Source organism: Schistocerca nitens, chromosome 1 (genome assembly GCF_023898315.1).
Source record: "Schistocerca nitens isolate TAMUIC-IGC-003100 chromosome 1, iqSchNite1.1, whole genome shotgun sequence".
In the NCBI taxonomy this organism is placed as follows: domain Eukaryota; kingdom Metazoa; phylum Arthropoda; class Insecta; order Orthoptera; family Acrididae; genus Schistocerca; species Schistocerca nitens.
The window spans coordinates 489,734,907-489,758,464 of NC_064614.1; positions in this window are offsets into that span (position 1 = coordinate 489,734,907).

Below are 23,558 nucleotides of genomic sequence, written 5' to 3' on the forward strand. Positions count from 1 at the left end.
ATTTTTAATGACAACTTTTATCACAATGAAAATGAAAATGTTTATGCAAACATTTCCCTACACCACTAACAGATGGAAATATCTGTCAGGTTTTCAATACATAAGCACACATATTGAATTACACCAGGCAACTTCTTTAAAATTTGGTAGACGAATGGAAGAAAAATATGTGGTACCACAGCTGTGAATGTTGTCTGGGATTTACTGTGTCATTACGGTGTGTGTATATGTGTGTGTGCGCTTGTGTATGTGCGTGCGCGTGCAAGCGCTCGCGCGCGTATGTGAGGTGACAAGGGGAGGGGGGGGGGGGGGGCAGGGGAGGAGGGTGGTAATCCAATGCTGCGTTTGGGGTCTGCTGAGCGTCCCTCTGCAGTTTTTGTGGTGAAAGGAGTACCTTCACGACACAGAGATACGTCTTTCTTACAAGCTTCGTCGAGAGGTATCCAAAGGAATTTCGTCAATTCTGCTATTTATTTTTTGGAAATCGAGACTTTCTTACATTTCTCTTATTTTCTTATTGGAGGCACTCGAGCTTACCCTCATTTCTCTTTTTCCACCACTGCATATCTTGCTTGCCCCAGGATCCAGATGGTCGTTTGACGTTTCTGTTCCGAGAACTGTTTTGCATCAGGGACTGTTAGTACGTCGATGATCATATGGTCAAGAGCTGGTCTGCTGCCTTACGTCAGTAAAAACCCAGTGTATTATCACGTCGGAACTGATGTTGTTTGCTATGGGATGCATTATATTCATGGTGTTTGTCTGAAAGTCTCTTGGAGAGTTCTGCGTTGGTGGGCACTGTGTTACAAGTACAACTTTGTGCCTATTCGCGCTCTCACTTCGCTTGAATCGGCGCCTTTGTATAAATTTTGTCACGCTTCTTTCCACTCAGGGTCGACCTGTTTCATTTCAGACTTGTTTCGCTCGTTACCTCCGCATGGTAGCAGGACATGCGGACCATACAATATGAACATTTTTTAATTCTCATTGTTTTTAGGCAAATATATTTCAACTACTTTGGTGTATCGTCTTATTTGTTTCCTTGCACTGCGTGTATTCTGTATATTTATAGCTTTAGCTCATATGTTATTTACTATTGGGTGGCTAGTTAACGATCACTACTTACAGATTTGGTTGGGCTACACGTAAAATTTGGCCACTGCAGCTGGCGTAGGTAGCTTACCACCTTCCCTTTGGTGTGAAATACTCCAACCAATAATTCAGCAAGTGTTACAAAAAACGTAGGCGTGCGCAGTCTCATTAAAGTCCGTCCAGGTGCACTGCTGCATCATCACATAAAATACTTAAAATACTGAAATAAACGACTTTTCGGCCGCGTTGTAGTGGCCCTCCTCCAGGCATAGGCTAATTAGCAGGAGAGAGTGCATACTTCGGTATACAGCATTCCTAACGATGTCATAGGGCCACCGATGTCATGCTTCTTACCATTTTAGTGCCCCAAAAATACCACTGGTCGATGTTATGCGAGACGGAGGGGATACGTGACACACGACTTTTGGGTTGCACGGCGGCTATATTGCTATTCCAGCATCTTAACTATCATATAAGATGACGCAGCATCGCATTCACAAAGATTTTAATTAAAATTCACACAGCTGTTCTGTAGGCGGGCACTTAATTGAATCCTGGCTTCCGTCGATGTCGAACTAATGCCGAAGACTCTAGTTCTCTCAACCCGAAACACAAGAAAAGCTAGTTTTGGACGGAGTTTACTGGGAAGTGAAGTCAAAATGACAGCTCAGTTGTCGACCGCTGTCGAGTTTCGTGGTCGCATCGAGTTTTACGGAAGTAATGTGTGTGAAGGCGGGAACATACGTTTTTTGGAGGGCGGGACGCTATACTCGAAGCTGACTCGACGTGATGAGACCTTCCCACCGAAGAGAAAAGGCCTCACGTTTTTGTTGATACAACGTCAGAACCTAGGGAACATTTTCGTAAGGCAGAAGTTACTGTCACTTCAAGCTTACACTAAGTATCAGTTAGTGATGTGTAAGTGATGTCTAAGTTTATGTGCCAACTAGCTCTGCAGATGATGAAGATATTGAAGAAATGTATGATGAGATAAAAGAAATTATTCAGGTAGTGAAGGGAGATGAAAATTTAATAGTCATGGGTGACTGGAATTCGAGCGTAGGAAAAGGGAGAGAAGGAAACGTAGTAGCTGAATATGGATGGGGGGTAAGAAATGAAAAAGGAAGCCGTCTGGTACAATTTTGCACAGAGCATAACTTAATCATAGCTAACACTTGGTTCAAGAATCATCATAGAAGGTTGTATACATGGAAGAATCCCGGAGATACTAAAAGGTATCAGATAGATTATATAATGGTAAGACAGAGATTTAGGAACCAGGTTTTAAATTGTAAGATATTTACAGGGGCAGATGTGGACTCTGACCACAATCTATTGGTTATGAACTGTAGATTAAAACTGAAGAAACTGCAAAAAGGTGGGAATTTAAGGAGATGGGACCTGGATAAACTGACTAAACCAGAGGTTGTACGGAGTTTCAGGGAGAGCATAAGGGAAGAATTGATAGGAATGGGGCAAAGAAATACAGTAGAAGAAGAATGGGTAACTCTGAGGGATGAAGTAGTGAAGGCAGCAGAGGAACAAGTAGGTAAAAAGACGAGGGCTAGTAGAAATCCTTGGGTAACAGAAGAAATATTGAATTTAATTGATGAAAGGAGAAAATATAAAAATGCAGTAAATGAAGGAGGCAAAAAGGAATGCAAACGTCTCAAAAGTGAGATCGACAGGAAGTGCAAAATGGCTAAGCAGGCATGGCTAGAGGACAAATGTAAGGATGCAGAGGCTTATCTCACTAGGGGTACGATAGATACTGCCTACAGGAAAATTAAAGAGACCTTTGGAGAAAAGAGAGCCACTTGTATGAATATCAAGAGCTCAGATGGAAACCCAGTTCTAAGCAAAGAAGGGAAAGCAGAAAGGTGGAAGGAGTATATAGAGGGTCTATACAAGGGCGATGTACTTGAGGAAAATATTATGGAAATGGAAGAGGATGTAGATGAAGATGAAATGGGAGATACGATACTGCGTGAAGAGTTTGACAGAGCACTGAAAGACCTGAGTCGAAACAAGGCCCCGAGAGTAGATAACATTCCATTAGAACTATTGACGGCCTTGGGAGACCCAGATTCAGAAGGATGTAGTTTGCAGTAAGTACTGGGAGATGAGGAAGCTTGCACAGGATAGAGTAGCATGGAGAGCTGCATCAAACCAGTCTCAGGACTGAAGACCACAACAACAACAACGTGGATTCACCGACAAAGTGAACCAAACGAAATCTAGCTGTTGCACCTGCTAAGCATAAAACAATTCGCACTAAAAAGTTGAAGCTTTGACACTGCCAGCCACTCGTACTATCGAAATGGCCTTAACAATTTTGTATTTACTAAAAAGCCTGAGTGAAATGATCCACCAAAGAAAGCTAACTGACTGATATCGTACTATAACTTGCAGGTAGGGTTCGAAATTGTGGCTAATTGCAGCGTTTTCATTAGTGATATTTTCGATAACAGCCATGGTGTTCTCAAACCATCATAGGTAAAATAGTTTCTACATTGTTTACGCTTTACTCTACACCTTTTGGTTGGTTGGTTGATTTGGGGGAATGGACCAAACAGTGAGGTCATCGGTCCCATCGGAATAATAGAGGAAATCAGTCGTGCCCTGTCAAATGAAACATCCCCGCAATTTCAAAAAAATGGTTCTGAGCACTATGGGACTCAACTGCTGAGGTCATTAGTCCCCTAGAACTTAGAACTAGTTAAACCTAACTAACCTAATGACATCACAAACATCCATGCCCGAGGCAGGATTCGAACCTGCGACCGTAGCGGTCTCGCGGTTCCAGGCTGCAGCGCCTTTAACCGCACGGCCACTTCGGCCGGCTCCCGCAATTTCCTGAAACGATTTAGGAAAACCAATTAAAACCTGAATCAGGATGGCCAGACGCGGGTTTGAACCGTCGTCCTCCCGAATGCGAGTCCAGTGTGTTAACCACTGCGCCACGTCGCTCGGTACACGTCTTGTTGTCATCTAGTGAGCTCCTGACGTGATTTACTTCACTTCTCTGCCGTTTTCGCGGGACGCGTTACTTCTTTCACTTTCGCCGTTTAATCTTACGAGGCGATGTTGGCTGGTAGAGAGAAGGTTCAGCCAACTCATTCAAAAGCATTTCTTTCTTCGCGTATTACGACACACTTCCTTTGAGGAGTAACTGTCTTATGCCCTAAGTTTCTCAGTTGAATGTGGGGCCTGAGCACATTATTGAAGACCTTTTACAAAACTTTTTATAAAAGATCTCATGAAAGCATCTCAGTATAGCGCTAAAGATTGTATAACATATCTTTTACAAAATAACACGGAATAAGTGGCTTGGATGAAAGTATCATGTTATTCTTGTTGTTAACTATAAGAGAGAGAGGAGAGAGCGACACCCAGTGCCTGCATATGTTTTACTCTTGCTGAATGATACGAAGGGCATCGCCAAGCTTAACGTAGTCGCACGAGGGATGGATCACTACTAATTGTGTTACGAGTCCACACTGGATAAGATGATAGAAATAGACGTTTGGGATTTCTTTCAGAACATCGGCGCAAAGTCTGGTGATCAGAAACTCTCCTCTCCTTGCTATTCAAAGTTAGTGTTTCCATCCCCAAAATTCAAACCGGTTACCTCTTTAACGTGCGCATTAGCTACGTCAGCTGTTGAGGAAGATTACTTTACATTCATTCATATGATTCACTTTTGCTATAGACGCTGTCTTGTAGGGCAGGTCTCTGGGCATTCCTCAAAGTCCCTTTCCACGAGCGACTTTTCATCTCAATTGACAACTCGTGGTAAAGAAGTTGATGGCAGCGCCCCTGGTGTATTATACCTGTACTGAGGGTTCCTTGGCCCGAGTGGTCGTTTTCATTTACACGTCGAAGTCGAAAACTGCTACTGTTCTGAGTACCGTCATCTGTGAAGGTTAGGTTGTGAGGTCCTTATAGAAGTTGGAGTGTAGTAAGATCATTAAGGAACTAGCAATGTCTTTTTTAATATACAAGGCCATGTTCGTTGTGAATGTTGTTACGGGCGTGTGTCTTAAACCCCCCACAGTGCTTGAAACTGAAAGAAGGGTGACGCCGTGTACTCCTGTTTCCCAATGGTCCTCTCAAAATGCTAGTAGGGCTGTTTTTCAATATGGCGTCAACCGAGATTATTTGGACGCACGTTGCTGTTTTCATTAAGGTTATGGCATTAGAACTGAGCTGAGAATACAATAAGAAGTTAAAGAAACAAAAAATGCTGAGCTTGGATGTGGATTTTGCTCAGAAACAACACAGGGGAGGGGGCGGAGTCATCAGACAGACATAAATGAAGTGGCATTCGTAAACGCAGATGGAATCGGGAACCACGTTAGAGTAACAGAAGCAAATTCGCCGGCCGCTAGTGGCCGTGCGGTTCTAGGCGCTTCAGTCTGGAACCGCGTGACCGCTACGGTTGCAGGTTCGAATCCTGCCTCGGGCATGGATGTGTGTGATGTCCTTAGGTTACTTAGGTTTAAGTAGTTCTAAGTTCTAGGGGACTGATGACCTCAGATGTTGAGTCCCATAGTGCTCAGAGCCATTTGAACCAAATTCGAGTACATCTTCAGCCGTGTATCGAGCTCTGTTAAAAAGTCTGATACTCAAATACAGCACTGGCTTGAGTGAAACTACTAGTGAATCTGCGGTATTTGACATGTGACGAACACTTACCATCTGTTCGGTCCACGAAAATACAGTTTGAGAGTTCTTGTGCGATGTGTTATAAGCTATTTACGACGCCCTGAAGACTCATTTGAAAGGCAATATCTCCACTGTTATTCTACAATGAAACTAACTGAATAAGACGCCACAGGTACTACAAATATTAGTCAATTTAGGCCGAATTTTAGAGTTATGGCTTATGTAAGTGTACTATAAGATACTGTAATGTAGCTGATTGAGTATTCACATTTTTATTTAAAGCTTGTCAAGCCAAAATTATAATACCTACAGATACGTTGTCACTTGCTTTCACAAATTCACTGGGCAGTGTTTAACTAACACGAAAACCAGAATATAATGGTACTGTTTCGAAATTCAGCCTCGAGGTGACAGTCGAATGACGCTAAACGATGGTGGGGGCGAGGGCAGCAGCGTCACAAGGATAGAGCAAATTTAATTACTAGTGAAATGGCGAAATGTGGCGTCATTCAACTGACATACAGGAAGGAATCTGGCTGTTTCCGCATGCAACTTCGTGACGCAAGTCGATTGGGACCGAGTAGCGTCACTTTAGTTGCAGATGGAACCCGGCTTAGCCCGTTGGAGCAACCTTTTCCTGCATTGTCAGTTTGTGTCCAGAATGCGCGAAGAAGTAGGGAAGTGGCTTGAGTTAGGCTGCCGATCTCGTCTCGCCAGTCCCAGCAGATATGGAACTTCTTTCGGAGCCTCCAGATCGGGCCGCGCTAGTGGCGGTGGCGTCATTACGGGGATGAGGCAGCGCCGACAATGGCGGCTGCGGCGGCCCTGGCCCCTGGCCCGCCGGCCGGCCGACCTCATCAGCCGGTAGTGCACCGACCGCGGCCCGCCGCTGCAAGCACGGGGCCGACACAGCCTAGGCGCCCGGTAGTTGGCGCCAGGACCCCTAGAGACGCCGGCTCTCTGTGCATCTGCTGGAATTTCTGGCGCGTGCTCTTTCGCACGTCCCAGTCCACACGTTCCTTAACAATGACAGTGCGGGACATTCTAGCTTTTCCAACGGTCTCTTCCAAAATTTGTGTCGTGAAACCTCGTGGCCTCATTTTTGCGAGCACTTACTACCATATTGCCCGTGCTACCTTTTGTCATTTCTGTGTAAAGAACTTCTCTATTACTTTCTAAATTTAATTAAAATAGCGCAGATATTCTATCCTTAGACAATGCCGCCACGCATCCGATGCACAGAAACAAAATTTTTTCCTTCCCTTCTATCTTACATTCTTCTGTAATTTACTTTGAAACATCTCAGTATACGCACCAGTCTGTTTTAAATGTAATATCCAGTGATACTTGTTCGTCTAGTATGAAACTATTTTAGTTATTATATTGTGTGTAAAAAAACATATTTCTTATTAAAATTTTGTATTTGTGGGGATCCACAGCCTCCAGATGTTGAATAAACGTAAACGTGGTCCGTAGTAGGCTGTAATACGACGTTTATGAAATAGTGCGTTTAGCTGATTTCGACTAAGCGTCGTTGTCAAAGCACATTTGTAACATCTGTATTTCGTATCATTTTCAATTCACTCTTAATTACAATTAAAAAGTAGCCATATCCCATTATTATACGAAACGATCCACACTACAGTCACACCTTTTCAGATTGCATTCTGAACAATGTACAACAGCATGGTAAAATAATGTAATATAGCATTACAGCCTACTAGAAACCATGTTTACGTTTATTATATATATTTATTATTTCTCAGTGAAAAATTATCCCCGGGTTCCCGGGTTCGATTCCCGGTGGGGTCAGGGATTTTCTCTGCCTCGTGATGACAGGGTGTTGTGTGATGTCCTTAGGTTGGTTAGGTTTAAGTAGTTCTAAGTTCTAGGGGACTGATGACCATAGATGTTAAGTCCCATAGTGCTCAGAGCCATTTGAACCATTTTTTTGGAAAATTATCAATTGTTTCATTAACCCATACAAACTCTAAAAATGTATTTACGTACGTATGTAAGTGTTTATGTTCCACATCTCCTCCTAAACCACTGTACCGATTTCAAGGAAACTTGTTACACGTATTATTCATGGCCTGAAAAGAATTTCTTTGCGTTTAGAACCATCTACAAAATAGCTCTAAGCACTATGGGGCTTGACATCTGAGGTCATCAGTCCCCTAGACTTAGAACTGCTTAAACCTAACTAACCTAAGGGCATTACACACATCCATGGCCGAGGCAGGATTCGAACCTCGGAGCGTAGCTGCAACGCGGTTCCGGACTGTAGAGCCTAGAACCGCTCGGGCACAGCGGCCCGCGACCATCTACACTATGTGATCAAAAGTATACGGATACATGGCTGAAAATGACTTACAAGTTGGTGGCACCCTCCATCGGTAATACTGGAATTCAGTACTGTGTTCGCCCACCTTTAGCCTTGACGACAGCTTCAACTCTCTCAGGCATACGTTCAGTCAGGTGCTGGAAAGTTTATCGGGGAATGGCGGCCCGTTCTTCACAGAGTGCTGCACTGAGCATAGGTATCGATGCCGGACGGTGAGGCCTAGCACGAAGTCGGCGTTCCAAAACATCCCAAAGGTGTTCTATAGGATTCAGGTCCGGACTCTGTTCAGGTCAGTCCATTACAGCGATGCTATTGTGGTGTAACCACTCCGCCACAGGCAGTGCATTATGAACAGGTGCTCGATCGTGTTGAAAGATACAATCGCCATCCCCGAATTGCTCTTCAACAGTGGGAAGCAAGAAGGTGCTTAAAAAATCCACGTAGGCCTGTGCTGTGATAGTGCCACGCAAAACGACAAGGGGTTTAAGCCCCCTCCATGAAAAACACGACCACACCATAACACAATCGCCTCCGAATTTTACTGTTGACACTACACACGCTGGCAGATGACGTTCACCGGGCATTCGCCATACCGACACCCTGCCATCGGATCGCCACATTGTGTACCGTTATTCGCCTCTCCACACCACGTTTTTCCAGTCGTCCCATGTTTGTGCTCCTTATACCAAGCGAGGCGTCATTTGGCATTTACCGGCGTGATGTGTGGCTTATGAGAAGCAGCTCGACCATGAAATTCAAGTTTTCTCACCTCCCGCCTAACTGTCACAGTACTTGCAGTGGATCCTGATGCAGTTTGGAATTCCTGTATGATGGTCTGGATAGGTGTCTGCCTATTACACATTACGATCCTCTTCAACTGTCGACAGTCTCTGTCAGTCAACAGACGAGGTCGGCCTCCGCTTTTGTGCTGTACGTGTCCCTTCACTTTTCCACTTCACTATCACACCGGAAACAGTGGACCTAGGGATGTTTAGGAGTGTCGAAATCTCGCTTACAGGCGTGTGATGTAAGTGACACCCAATCACCTGACCACGTTCGACGTTCGTGGGTTCCACGGAGCACCCCATTCTGCTCTCTCACGACGTCTAATCACTACTGAGGTCGCTGATATGGAGTACCTGGCAGTAGGTGTCAGCAAAATTCACCTAATATGAAAAACTTATGTTTTTGGGGTGTCCGGATACTTTTGATCATATAGTGTATCAATCAAAGGGATGAGGGTGCGGTGAAGCCCACGATGTGTGAATATCCAGACTTTATTCATTCACTGTTTGACAATGAGAGGCCTTGTGACTTGCAACAAACTTTAGTCGTAGTTTGAAACCTATATGAAACTTTTTCTCACTTACAGCTCCCACAAAATGGTAAAAGAAATCACGTTTATAGTTTAGTACGTTGGTGCTGTTGATGCATGTAAAATTGCCGTATCAGCTATGACGTTTAAATGTATTACTTCTTTGCTGCTAACTTTATTCGCTAGACAGTATCCATATATGCCGCTGAATTTACCTAGAAATATGTATCATTGTTCGACACATAGTTCAGTGTATATGACGTCATAACACTTGGATGCGTGAAAACTGCCGTATCATACATGACCTTTCAATTTATTTCTTCATTACTTCAAAGTCTATTCGCAGCACTTTTCGCAGGCAGTATTCAAATATATAACTGAATGTACCTGTAATAAAACGTATTCGAATTAAATCAGGTGATGCTCAGGGAATTTAATTAGAAAATGAGGAACTAAAATTAATAGATGAGTTGCGCTATTTGAGCAACAAAATAACTGATGATGGCTGAAGTGGAGAAGATATAAAATAGTTACTGACAGTAACAACAAAAGAATTTCTGAAAATAATGAATTAGTTAACAAGCCTTTACGAAGGCCTTCTACAGAAGTGCAACGTGGACGATAAGCAGTTCAGAAAAGAAGAGAATCGCTTTTGAAATGTTGTGCTATAGAAGAACGCCAGCCGGCCGGTGTGGCCGAGCGGTTCTAGGTGCTTCAGTCTGGAACCACGCGACCGCTACGGTTGCAGGTTCGAATCCTGCCTCGGGCATGGATGTGTGTAATGTCCTTAGGTTAGTTAGGTTTAAGTAGTTCTAAGTTCTAGGGGACTGATGACCTCAGAAGTTAAGTCCCATAGTGCTCAGAGCCATTTGAACCATTTGAAGAACGCCGAAGATTAGATGGAGACATCCGATCAAATGAGGCACTGAATCAAACTGGGGAAAAAAGAAATTTGTCACAGCCTGACAAATAGCACACATCTTAAGGCATCAATGAATCGTCATTTTGGTTAATGGAGGGACGTAAGATTGTGTGACGGTGGTGGGGGGGGGGGGGGGAAGGGGAAGAGGGGAGGGGGGACGAAGGCTCGAACACAGTAAGCAGACTGCAGTAGCTGAGCAGAGATGAAGACGTTTTCACCGGATAGTCTAGCGTGGAGAGCTGGATAAACCCAGCAAATTTTTCGCTTCGCAGGCGCGTGGAGAATAAATTTTGAAAATGCTTATTTTACCAAAATTACAACCAGATTCTATTCTCCTGTTATGCCATTCGTTTAGGTGTGGGTAGGAGCAATATTGCACTTATACAGACAAAAGTGATTCATTTATTACTTATGTATTTAGTAGCAGAAGTACAAGCTGAATTGAGCAGTATCCCTCCAAAGGTTATAGAAGCGCTATACACTTTTTACGTTCACGAGTTTTTTTGTGCAACAACAAACAGTCGTCATCAGAAGAGAGTAATGTGTTCCAGATTGACAGTGCTACACAGAGCAACACACGAGGTCCCTTCAACAGCTCAGTAGCGCATTCTAGTGGCAGATTCCTTTCAGTCATAATTAATAGTTGTCCATCTGCAAGGCAATCCAGTGTTAAACTTCAGTCGTAACGATGAAAAGACAGTTGAAACTTTGCTTTGCACACCTCCAAAGCAGCACAGTGAAGGGTTAAATAGCAGTTTATATTCTTACTGTGCTACGACTCATTCGTTGCCTAACTAGGCTGCCGACACTGTGATACACTTAAGCTGCGCAACAGTTTCTTCCTTACCTTACGTGACATGTTTCCATATTTGGATACGAAATTACGAACTTCTTCTTAAGATAGCAATCGTTTCATTTTCAAAACAGATAAAGCGTAAGTTCTAAATGTTACAGTTTATTCGAAATTACTAATCAGATTCTGAAGAGTGAAACGCTGCTAAAATTGTCACTTTTACAACTACATTACTAGCAGCAGAAATTACTGCAGTTTCGTTTCAAAAGACAAAGTTGGTGCCTGTATCTCTATAATTAATATAGCAATAAATAGCGACTACACGTAATGTAGTGAGGGATTTTTCACAATTCATTTATGTGAAAACATAATTACGATATTTGGAATGGTCCAGGAAGTATGCCGCGCAGGGTAGCCGCGCCGTCTGGGGCCTCTTGTGACGGTCCGCGCGGCCCCTCCCGTCGGAGGTTCGAGTCCTCCCGCGGGCATGGGTGTGTGTGTCGTCCTTACCATAAGTTAGTTTAAAGTTAGATTAAGTAGTGTGTAAGCTTAGGGACCGATGACCTCAGTTGTTTGGTCCCATGAGACCTTACCACAAATAAATTAATCACTAGGAAGTATCTGACGTGAACAGCTTTGGAAAGGTACATTACCAATATGAGGGGTTTCCCTCAGAATTTGCCCTCCCCCCCCTCTCCCCTTGGTGACATATGGTGAGGCCTTTCCCCCTTCTTCTCACGTGAGATTTACCTCGTAGTCGGGTAAAACAATGTAAAAATAAATGTTTTTATTTGTTCCAAACATTGATTAAAACACTATTAAAAACCATTTTTATTTAGAAAGTGTATTGTATACTGTTTTCGTCACGTGATTAAAACACTTGATTTTAAAGATGCGAATCCTGAGTAGTATCCGCACGGACGGACAGACAGAGACGGACGAAAGGGCTCCAAGGAAATAGTATTAATCGTTTTGACGGAAGCCTAAAAAACCGAAAGAACTGTCCTTTTATTGGTTTATTATAGATATGAAATGTCCTTGAACCTTTACTTACTTTGCAGATGAATGACAACATTTTTTGTAATGTCCTTTGAACCGTATGAGTACACAGCTCTTCAACCTCTCGATTTATGTGATCACTAAGAGAATTCTTGGCGGTGAACTTGAGCGTAGCTCCCTTCAACAAAATTAAATTCTTCCTCGCTCGTGTTTTTCGACTTGCTGATATGTCACTGAACATACACATTGCAAAAGTTTTGATACAAATTCATGTTGAACGCAATAACTTCTGCTTTATATGCGTTGCTTAATATCACGATTGACTCAGTGACAGACACGTTGTGATATCGACCAGGGCAGCAGAGAACTCCCCGAATGAAATCTGCCATTTATGCAGGCAATTGTTACAAATCGGGGAATCTCAAATCGGGCAATCCCGAGCATGCACACATGTAAAGCATTCAGTTCATTTCAGAGGGGTCAGAAAGAGTGGTGGGTACTTCAGTATTGTCTATGATAGAGATTAATTATACAAAACAAAATGTTATCCTTCATAATAATGTATATTCTCTTAATTAAATAGTTGAGATGAGATTTTCATTGCATCCGCTCCCCACCCTTTCTAAATGAGATATGGTGAGATTTCTACTTATATGCCGGCGGACATGTCCAAAACAACAGACACCATATCCATATAAGTATGTAGTTCTGGAAATACCGGCCATGACCGTCTTCTTCTGTGCGGATGCACACATATTCCCCGAACTCGTACAGGACTTGGTAAGAATGTTTTCCACGAGTAATGAGTGTGTTGGGGTAGGACACTACGAATGTAGTGTGTGAACATATAAGGTGAGAATGTGGGTCTCGCGGGATACGTGCGCGATATAGTCCCTGCAGTCGCACTATCCTCTGTGCCCTCGGTGGCTCAGATGGAAGCTGGCACGGAGCTTATTGTGTTCGGTCAGAATGCTGCTCGTCCTCTATAAAAAAAATAACTGAGTAAAGGAATCAACAATCAACTTGAACGGATGTCTTGCACCGTCCGCCCAGACCAAACGCAAAGAACAATATCGAACAAAATGAAAAAAAAAAGATGTATAGAGCGTCCGCCATGTAAGCAGGAGATCCCGGGTTCGAGTCCCGGTCGGGGCACACATTTTCATCTGTCCCCGTTGATGTACATCAACGCCCGTCAGCAGCTGAAGGTATTAATGTATCATTCAAATGGTGAGATTTTATCGGATCCTTCCACCCCCACCCCCATCCCATTTTGAGCTCACATAATTAATGGGTCGCAGGTTCGAATCCTGCCTCGGGGATGGATGTGTGTGATGTCCTTAGGTTAGTTAGGTTTAAGTAGTTCTAAGTTCTAGGGGACTTATGACCACAGATGTTGAGTCCCATAGTGCTCAGAGCCATTTGAACCATAATTAATGGGCATCCTCTTGGAAGAATCACCCTCTATTTTATTGCCAGTTCTTGTCTTTCCCTATCGTGTATCCATATTTTTTTGTGCTTGTAATTTCGACGAATGCCGATTTTTGTGATGGGTTGGGATGGAGCTGCAAGCGCTTCTCGAGTGTGCTGTTTAAAGTCGACCGGCGAAAGAGGCAGTCCACACATTTCACGGTCAGTTAGTAAACCGATCTGACTCGTTGTGCGGTAACTTGTCCGCAGAAGGAGACGGCGGCGCCGTCGACTGGAGAGACATAAAACGAGATTTGTGAGAGCGGAGGAGAATGCGGCCGCATCCGAGCCCGGGCTGGCTGGGAGTCGCACAAGGCTTTGAGGAGCGGCGCCCGAGTTGAAACCAGCGGGACGGCAACCGCTACGGGCAGACTCTGAGTCCGCCAGTCTGCCGTGCAGCGGGCCGTGCGTAATTACATCCGCAGTGCTTAATTAGAGAGAGGGGAGAGAGAGAAAGAAAGAGAGGGGACAGAGTTACAAAGCCATTGGGGGCGCCTCCCCGCCTGCAGAGGGCGTCCTCCAGTTATCTGCGCCCTGTGTAAGCCGCGCAAATCCGCGCTGTAATGCCACCGAGCAGCTGGCCTCGGCTTTGTGGGTTTGCCGGGGCACTCGCTCTGCACGACCACGGCCGTCGTGTTGCGACGGCACGCGAAGAGGTCACCACTGTTTACGACTGCTCTACACGGCTGCTGTTAGCATGAGAGACGGGTTCAAATGGCTCTGAGCACTATGGGACTCAACTGCTGAGGTCATTAGTCCCCTAGAACTTAGAACTAGTTAAACCTAACTAACCTAAGGACATCACAAACATCCATGCCCGAGGCAGGATTCGAACCTGCGACCGTAGCGGTCTTGCGGTTCCAGACTGCAGCGCCTTTAACCGCACGGCCACTTCGGCCGGCCAGCATGAGAGACGTAAAAGTAGATATCTTAGGTGTTGTGAAACAACTCAAATCACTTAAGAAAGGCAAGTCTTCCGCTCCACATGGTATACCAATCAGGTTTCTTTCAGAGTATGCAGACACAATAGCGCCTTTCTTAGCAGTCCTATACAACTGCTCACTTGACGAAAGGCCTGTTCCTAAAGACTGGAAAGTAGCACAGGTCACACCAATATTCAAGAAAGGAAATAGGAATAACCCACTGAATTACAGACCCATATCACTAACTCAATTTGCAGTAGGATTTTGGAGCATATACTGTACTCGAACATTATGAATCATCTTGAAGAAAATGACTTATTGATACATAACCAATACGGATTCAGAAAATATCGTTCTTGTGCAACACAGCTACCTTTGTATTTATTCCCATGAAGTAATGAGTGCGGCCGGCCGAAGTGGCCGCGCGGTTCTGGCGCTGGTGTCTGGAACCGCGAGACCGCTACGGTCGCAGGTTCGAATCCTGCCTCGGGCATGGATGTGTGTGATGTCCTTAGGTTAGTTAGGTTTAACTAGTTCTAAGTTCTAGGGGACTAATGACCTCAGCAGTTGAGTCCCATAGTGCTCAGAGCCATTTGAACCAAGTAATGAGTGCTGTCGACAAGGGATCTCAGATCGATTGGATATTCCTAGATTTCCAGAAGGCTTTTGATACCGTTGCTCACAGGCCACTATTAATCAAAATGCGTGCATATGGAGTATCGTTTCAATTGTGTGACTGGATTAGTGATTTCCTCTCAGAGAGGTCACAGTCCGTAGTGATAGACGGTAAATCATCCAGTAGAACAGGAGTGATATCTGGCGTTCCGCAAGGTACTGTCATAGGCCCTCTGCTGTTCCTGATTTACATAAATAATCTAGGTGATAATTTGAGCAGCCCACTTATATTGTTTGCAGATGATGCTGTAATTTACCATCTAGTAGAATCATCAACCGATCAATTCCAATTACAAAATTATTTAGAGAGAATTTCTGTATGGTGCGAAAAGTGGCAATTGGCACTAAACAAAGTAAAGTACGAGGTCATCCACATGGGTAAAATTTTGGGTATACGATAAATCGCACAAATCTAAGGGCTGTCAATTCGACTAAATACCTAGGAATTACAATAACGAGCAACTTAAATTGGAAAGACCACATAGATAATGTAGTGGACTGACAAGGCAGCCAGTCCACAGTGACGGGTAACCGAAAGGCACGCGTACACACACGCCGACTGGCGTTAAGTCTGAAACAGGATACGTAATGAATGTTATAAAGAAAAGTACGTAGCTCCTTGAATACTTAACTTTTAATCCGTCCTTGTATACATCGTTCTTGATGAGACATCTGGAGATTGTGGCGATACAAGTGAGACTCTTTAGATACATGCAATGTTACAAATGGCGCCTTGCTAGGTCGTAGCCATGGACTTAGCTGAAGGCTATTCTAACTGTATCTCGGCAAATGAGAGAAAGGCTTCGTCAGTGTAGTCGCTAGCAACGTCGTCGTACAACTGGGGCGAGTGCTAGTCAGTCTCTCGAGACCTGCCGTGTGGTGGCGCTCGATCTGCGATCACTCAGTGGCGACACGCGGGTCCGACATGTACTAATGGACCGCGGCCGATTTAAGCTACCACCTAGCAAGTGTGGTGTCTGGCGGTGACACCACAGATAATATTGTGGGGAAGGAGAAACAAAGACTGCGCTTTGTTGGCAGAACACTTCGAATATGCGACAAACCCACTAAAGAGACAGCCTACATTACATTTGTCCGTTCTCTGCTGGAATATTGCTGCGCGGTATGGGATCCTTACCAGGTAGGATTGACGGAGGACATCGAAAAATGCGAAGAAGGGCAGCTCGTTTCGTGTTATCGCGCAATAGGGGTGAGAGCGTCACTGATATGATACGCGAGTTGGGGTGGCAGTCACTGAAACAAAGGCCGTTTTCTTTGCGGCAAGCTCTATTTACTAACTTTCAATAACCGACTTTCTCTTCCGAATGCGTAAATATTTTGTTGACGCCCACCTAGGGAGAATTGATCATCATAATAAAATAAGAGAAATCAGAGCTCAAACGGAAAGATTTAGGTGTTCCTTTTTCCCACGCGCCATTCGAGACTGGAATGGCAGAAAAGCAGTTTGAAAATGGTTCGATGAACCCTCTGCCAGGCACTTAAGTGTGAATTGCAGAGCAACGATGTAGATGTAGATGTTGTAAGTAGGCTGTTTAGGTTTTTTTGGTAACGCCACCTCTGTATGAAAATCACTGGCTGTGCTGTGTGCAGTCTGTGGCTGCTTTGCATTGTTGTAATACTCGCCATTGTAGTGTTAGGCAGCTGGCTGTGAACAGCGCGTAGCGTTGCGCAGTTGGAGGTGAGCCGCCAGCAGTGGTGGATGTGGGGAGAGAGATGGCGGAGTTTTGAAATTTGTCATGAACTGCTATATTTATATATGATGATATCAAGGTAAATACATTGTTTGTTCTCTATTAATATCTTTCATTTGCTAACTATCCCTATCAGTAGTTAGTGCCTTCCATAGTTTGAATCTTTTATTTAGCTGGCAGTAGTGGCATTCGCTGTATTGCAGTAGTTTGAGTAGCGAAGATTTTTGTGAGGTAAGTCGTTTGTGAAAGGTATAGTTTAATGTTATTCAGGGCCATTCTTTTGTAGGGATTATTGAAAGTCAGATTGCGTTGCGCTAAAAAAATACTGTGCGTCAGTTTAAGCACAGTCGTGTATAAATTGTTATAAGGGGACGTTTCATATGGCGACCCTGCCAGGATTCGAACCTGGAATCTTCTGATTTTTTTCTTGTAGTTTCTGTAATTTGCGTAGATTTTGTTTATTGCTAGCACGTAATTGTAGAGAGAATCTCCTTTGTAGTTGCAGTCTTTCATTGTTGTACTGTAAAACAGTTGTGGCATGCATGTAGATTTGCACCAAGTATTTCGCAGCTGCAATTAACTAGATATTATTTTCAGTGTTATGTTAATGTGTTCTCTTGTTTTTGCTCTTCAAATTGTACTTTTCTGTGTTATCGTGTGAAATATTGTGACAATAATGGCGTGTGAAAAACGTAACACTAGGCTACAAAGTAAACTGAGAAATAATAGTTACGACGAGCGTAGCTTATCAGCACCACTGTGTAATGAATTAACAGACATTCAAAGTAGTAATTTGGTAACTGTGCATAGGGAAATGGAGCGGGCGTCAAATAATGGCGTAGACAATGAAACAAGTAGTGAACAGGGAAGCATTATCGATCGATCGGTCGGCAATAGCTCGCCTCAGGAAGCCGAAATGACACGACACGATCTCGCAAATACTGTAGATTCAGGTTTTGGATCCTCACCGTTTTCCCAAATAAGTCAAGACACATTTTCTGCTTGTCAAAATGTGAATGTTTCCGGTGCAAATTCACTGCCGAAAAGCACTGAGGAACATGTTTCAGACACCAATGCATTGTTATTACAATTAATACAACAAATGGGACAAACACAGCAAAAGCTTCATAAGTTAGACACAATGGAACAACACCAGAGACAAACACAGCAACAGTTAGACGCAATGGAACAAAATCTTCACACCACGCTTGAACAAACACGTGAAGATTTAACTACTGAGTTACATAACATCGAATCGAAATGTCAAAAAGTCTGTAATGACGTAAAAACACAAATTTGTGAGGATTTTCAACCTATTTTTTCGCGGCATGAAAATGCATTACAGAATCACGAAGCAGCCATAAAAGAACTGCAAACCATTGTTCATGAAAATCATGAGACCTTGTCGGCTAAAATTGACTCAGTTGCATTTACCGATTCGGTTACGCAACTTGCAAAAACTCAAGAAAACTTAAAGGACACAGTAGATTCGATTTCAACACAAATGGACACTCTGAAACTTGGTTCAGAAAAACACACTGAGGAAATGTGTTCACTATCGGAGAAAGTAGCCGAACTTTCGGATCAGGTCACTAACTTATCTACAAAGGTAGATGATGATCTGAATGACACAAGACCTGTAGCTTTCACTGACACAGAAGAGTATGAACAAATTAGAAAATTCAAACAAAATCAAAATCAAATCAATACACAGTACAAAAGAGAAATCCGGGAAGTACAAGATCAGCTGACACAGGTAATACAAGAATTACGTATTTCAGAGGACACTCGCGCCCCGATACGTGAAGAGGGACTTAGAAATACGGAAAAGCCGCAAAATAATAACACAGGGCATTTCGGAAGTTATGACAGAAACTGGCAATGTACACCGAATTTTGAGATGGAACGGCCGACACGACCTAACAATGACCGATATGCGACTCGCCGACACGATGATTTTGACTATAAGCTGTTCATTACTACACGTAAATTCAAAACATTTAAGAATTCTGGCAACGACATTCATCCACAAGCATGGCTTCATCAATTCTCTCATTGTTTTCCTCCCAACTGGTCATTGGAGCACAGGTTAGAATTTATGTGTGGCTACTTGGAGAATGAACCAGCTGTAAGAATGCGATCGGTCATTCACGATTGTCACAGTGAAGGAGAATTTTACCATGCCTTCCTCTCAGCATATTGGTCTCAAGCCACACAAGACCGAGTAAAACATGGCATCATAATGATGAAACATTTCGAACAATCTGAATTCTCCAGTCTTGTGAAATATTTTGAAGACATGTTGCACAAGAATCAGTACCTGTCAAACCCATACAGCCCCTCAGAACTCATCCGCATTTGCTTACTCAAATTGCCTGAACATTTACGACATATTATTTTAGCAGGACGTTGCAAAGACGACATTGAAGCTTTTCAGGGACTCCTACAAGAATTAGAAATTGACACAGACAGTCGCCGGATGCGAAAACAGGAAAACAATCACTACAGGTCACATACGTCACAATTCCGTGACGACAGAAACAATAACTCGACACGACAAGGCTATTCTTACAACGCAAATCGTGACCAAAACAGACACCACCCATATGACAACCACTGGCAGAGTAATAATAGTTACAGAGAAAGATCGCATTTCCGTAGTAATGAATGTGACAGAGATTACCTTAGAAACAGACAATATGGGAACCAAAACAATTATTATCAAGGGAGACAGAATAACTTCAGACGCAACAGTTCAGCGCGCAGTTACGATTCCGGGAGAAATTCTCCACCACATGACCGACAACAAAGAAACTATGGAATCTACCGACATGACGACAGACGATATACTCGTAATCATAACGACAGACGTGAATTTCATCAGAACTGGCGGGATTCTAACAGAGCTGGGCCCTCTCGGCAAGGCGAATTTGTAGAAGTTAGGTCTCCAAATCCCAGTAACGACGCGCGCCAACAAAGAGACAGACAATGACTCGCACAGCAGGCAGCCGCGTGCGCCCGCTGGCTCAGGGAAAAATAACATAGACGCTAACCTTGAGAAAAATTCCAGTATTCTTTACCGACGTATACCACTTGATAATTGCGTTAAAGTTGAAACTCTGCATACTAGGAAGAGCAAAGGTTTACACCACATTTCACACATAAAACCGTTTATTGAGAGATAATGTGCTTTTTTAACTTGAGATTTTAATGCAACATTTTGGTTTACTTGAAAATACATTCTGAATTTAAAGTGCTTTCTGAGAGATACCAGATGACACAGAGGTTAGTTTATGTGACAGCTACACGATTTTTATCACGACGCTACTAATGTGTGACACAATTTACCTTGTTGCTTTTGCGGTGTATCTGTTTTATATCTGCACAGTTTTTCTGAATTCTTTTGGAAAGAAAAACATGTTTTAGTAGTAACTTTTGTGGTATAGCAACAATGAGACAGCCTTTTTCGTGGCACAACAATATGTTACAGTACAGTACTTTTTTCATCACAACAATAAGCGTAATAACTAAGATATCTATTCGCAAAGCATTTCACTTTTGTTTATCATGAGGTAAGTACATTGACTTCTGCAGAACTTAGCTTTCGGAGGACGATAACTACGACACTTCCACAGAGATTATGTTGCAACAAGACGCACATTTAGCGCTACAGGACACGTATTTGAGTGATTGATTTTGTACTTAAAATTTTTATTTTTTAAAGATATTTGAAGTACAATGATACGAAGTTTTTCCGTGATACATTTCATTCCACTTCAATAATCTGTAACACCTGAGGGTATAATTATATTAATCCTCAGGGGGGTACACGCTTACTTTGTGTACCATGTGTTTGGCGAGCACAAGGAGCCCTAGGTAATATGGTATTTGCTTATACAACTTTACACATCGGTACCTTATTTCTCTAACACAGAATTACACAGCTATCTGATTATTTACCTGAGAGAGACAAACATTTATTTTACTACATCAGTGACAGACGTTTACGTAATTACACCATTGGATAACTTCACACTTACGAAATTGTATGTTGTTTGTACTTTGTGAACTGTTCATATTTTTTCGGAGCCATTGTGATACTATGAGAGCTTTGAATAATGTATTTGGTATGGGATCACGATTTTTAAAGTACGTTTGAGGCAGATGACACTTTTGACATGAGCAGAGAATTTTTTTTAGGTTTTGAAATTATTGGAGGAAGCTACGACGATTTTGAGAGTTGACTGAGGTGCTATGATGTTATTATTACGATGACTATGTGTATTATGCTGTTGCGGTATGTTTATGATCAGTAAGCTGATGCTATATATTGAAGAAGTGTCGACGAATATGTATATGTGTGATAAGGTAAGGAATAATGAGTAGTGTTTAGGGACTCTGATTTGTGGAAAAGTATGTTGGAAACCAAGAATCGTACTTTAAGAGTTATGAAATGTGTGTAAATGCATGAATGTATCACAATGCCGACGAAAACTTTTTGAACACTGTTATATTCATAGGATTTTTGTTTCTACACATTTGCAACGTAAATTCTTGGCCTGTGAAATTTTTTATATGAGACTGTCACTGTAGCGGAGACTGGTGTCGTAAATATTTCGGTAAGAAAGTTCAGTGACCACCTGCACGTAATGCGTCGTGGGCACCCAGCTGAGCGGCCAGGTATGCCAGCCGCCTTGAGAAAAAGCCATTAGGTTGTAAAAAAAAAAAAAAAAAAAAAAAGGGAGGCCATTATCCTCACTATTGACATTCCTTTGTAGAAAGCATCGTAAATACGACACGCTAATAATAACTTAGAAACATTCTTACATCTGCACACCTGATTAGGACAAGTGTCTATCTACGAGAATTGAGAGAATCTCTACTAACTTATGAAATGCCACATGACTACCGAATGATTATTTTATGCTTTACTTTGTACATAGTTGCTTATTTCATTTGATATCTGGTTTCCAGCTGTCTTGCAGCATTGGTTTCATAAAATAAAATTAAATGCATTTGCTAATGTGAACACTTTCTGTCAACAGATCTATTAAATAATAATTTTGTGATCCACATTCTTCAAAAAAGGAGCACTTGGAAAGGAAAGAACAATAAGAAGGGACTAGTAACAGTAAATGCATACATAATATTCTTTTCAAGTACATGGTAATATTTTTTTTTACAATAAGTTGTTGTGGTGCACCACTTTAATTACATGGACATTAAGATGTGAATAGACATTTCCCTTGTCTGCGTTGTTGTCTTTAGTGTAATATTTTTTCTGCTTGATCTTTGCCATACTTAGGTATTAATTATAGCATTTGCTGCTGCTGTTTGCCATGCATAGTGCTACTAAATTTCACTTTGTATTATTCTTTTAAGCCAGTTTTACTACTGATTTATTTTTCTTGTTTGCTGCTCATTGCCTTATATTAGTTGTAATTTATGCTGCTTGCTACGCCATTTGTATTTTTGATCATTGCTGTTTGTGTTAATTATTTTGTGCTGCTGCATTGCCTCGTTCCTTAGTTTAGCATCTGAGCTCAGTAGATTTAAGTTAGCTTAAGAGGGGGTAGACTATAAGACAATGAGTTGCGATGAATTTGAAGAAATGCACTGAGAGGCTAAAAAGTACAGAAAGTAGGTATAGATAGGACTTTTGGAAATAATGAAGAACGAAGGGAGATCTCCGAGAAGTAAAGAAAGTTTTGTTTGCAAAATACTGCAGTAAAACAAACCCTGTCCTTTCCTTGTATTATTCCGCTATATGTTTGTATACCCTTGGGTATTTATGTTTTTCCTGTATTTATATGTTTATCTGATAAGACTTATGTTGTAGAATTTTTCTAATACTAAACTACATTCATTATGATGAGGAATACTGTTATCCTCAAATATAATTGGCATTAATAATATGTTATTTACTTTGTAAAGATGTTTAGACATTATTTATTCTGTTTTGTTTTAATGCTCATGTGTAAAGTTGATGTTTCAAAAGTTATTCTGATCTTTTATGTATGAACTTATGTCATAATTCCTGTAACACTGATGTATATGTTTATTTCTATTCTTTTGTAAAGCCCCTATTACCGCAAATGTTATCTGTATTGTTATGTTTTTTAATGATGTATTTTGTACCTTTGTTATTGTATTCTTATGTTATAAAATTGTAATTGATACCAGTTCATCATATTATTGACTTGTAAGTTACATTTCACTGCACACGTTTCTGTTGGTCATAGTATATGGACAATATGTGAGAAGTAGGGACTGTTAGTGTTTGCACGTGTGTTAATAATTCAGCAAGGGACTGGTTAACAGCATTGCTGGTTCTCAGGACAATTCAAAAACTTTGTGAGTGCACAAGTGGTGGTTATGGACTTGCTATATTATCCGCAAGACTCTTCAATGGTGATTGTGCACCTGCATAGTCACAACAGATGGCTGCTGGCCATCACTACAAGGACTACAGTGGGTCTGCATCTTTGATGACCCACCAGTACCATTATCTCTACAAGGACTACAGTGGGTCTGCATCTTTGATGACCCACCAATACAATTATTTCTACAAGAACTACAGTGGGTCTGCATCTTTGATGGCCCACCAATACCGTAATCTCTACCAGGACTACAGTGGGTCTGCTC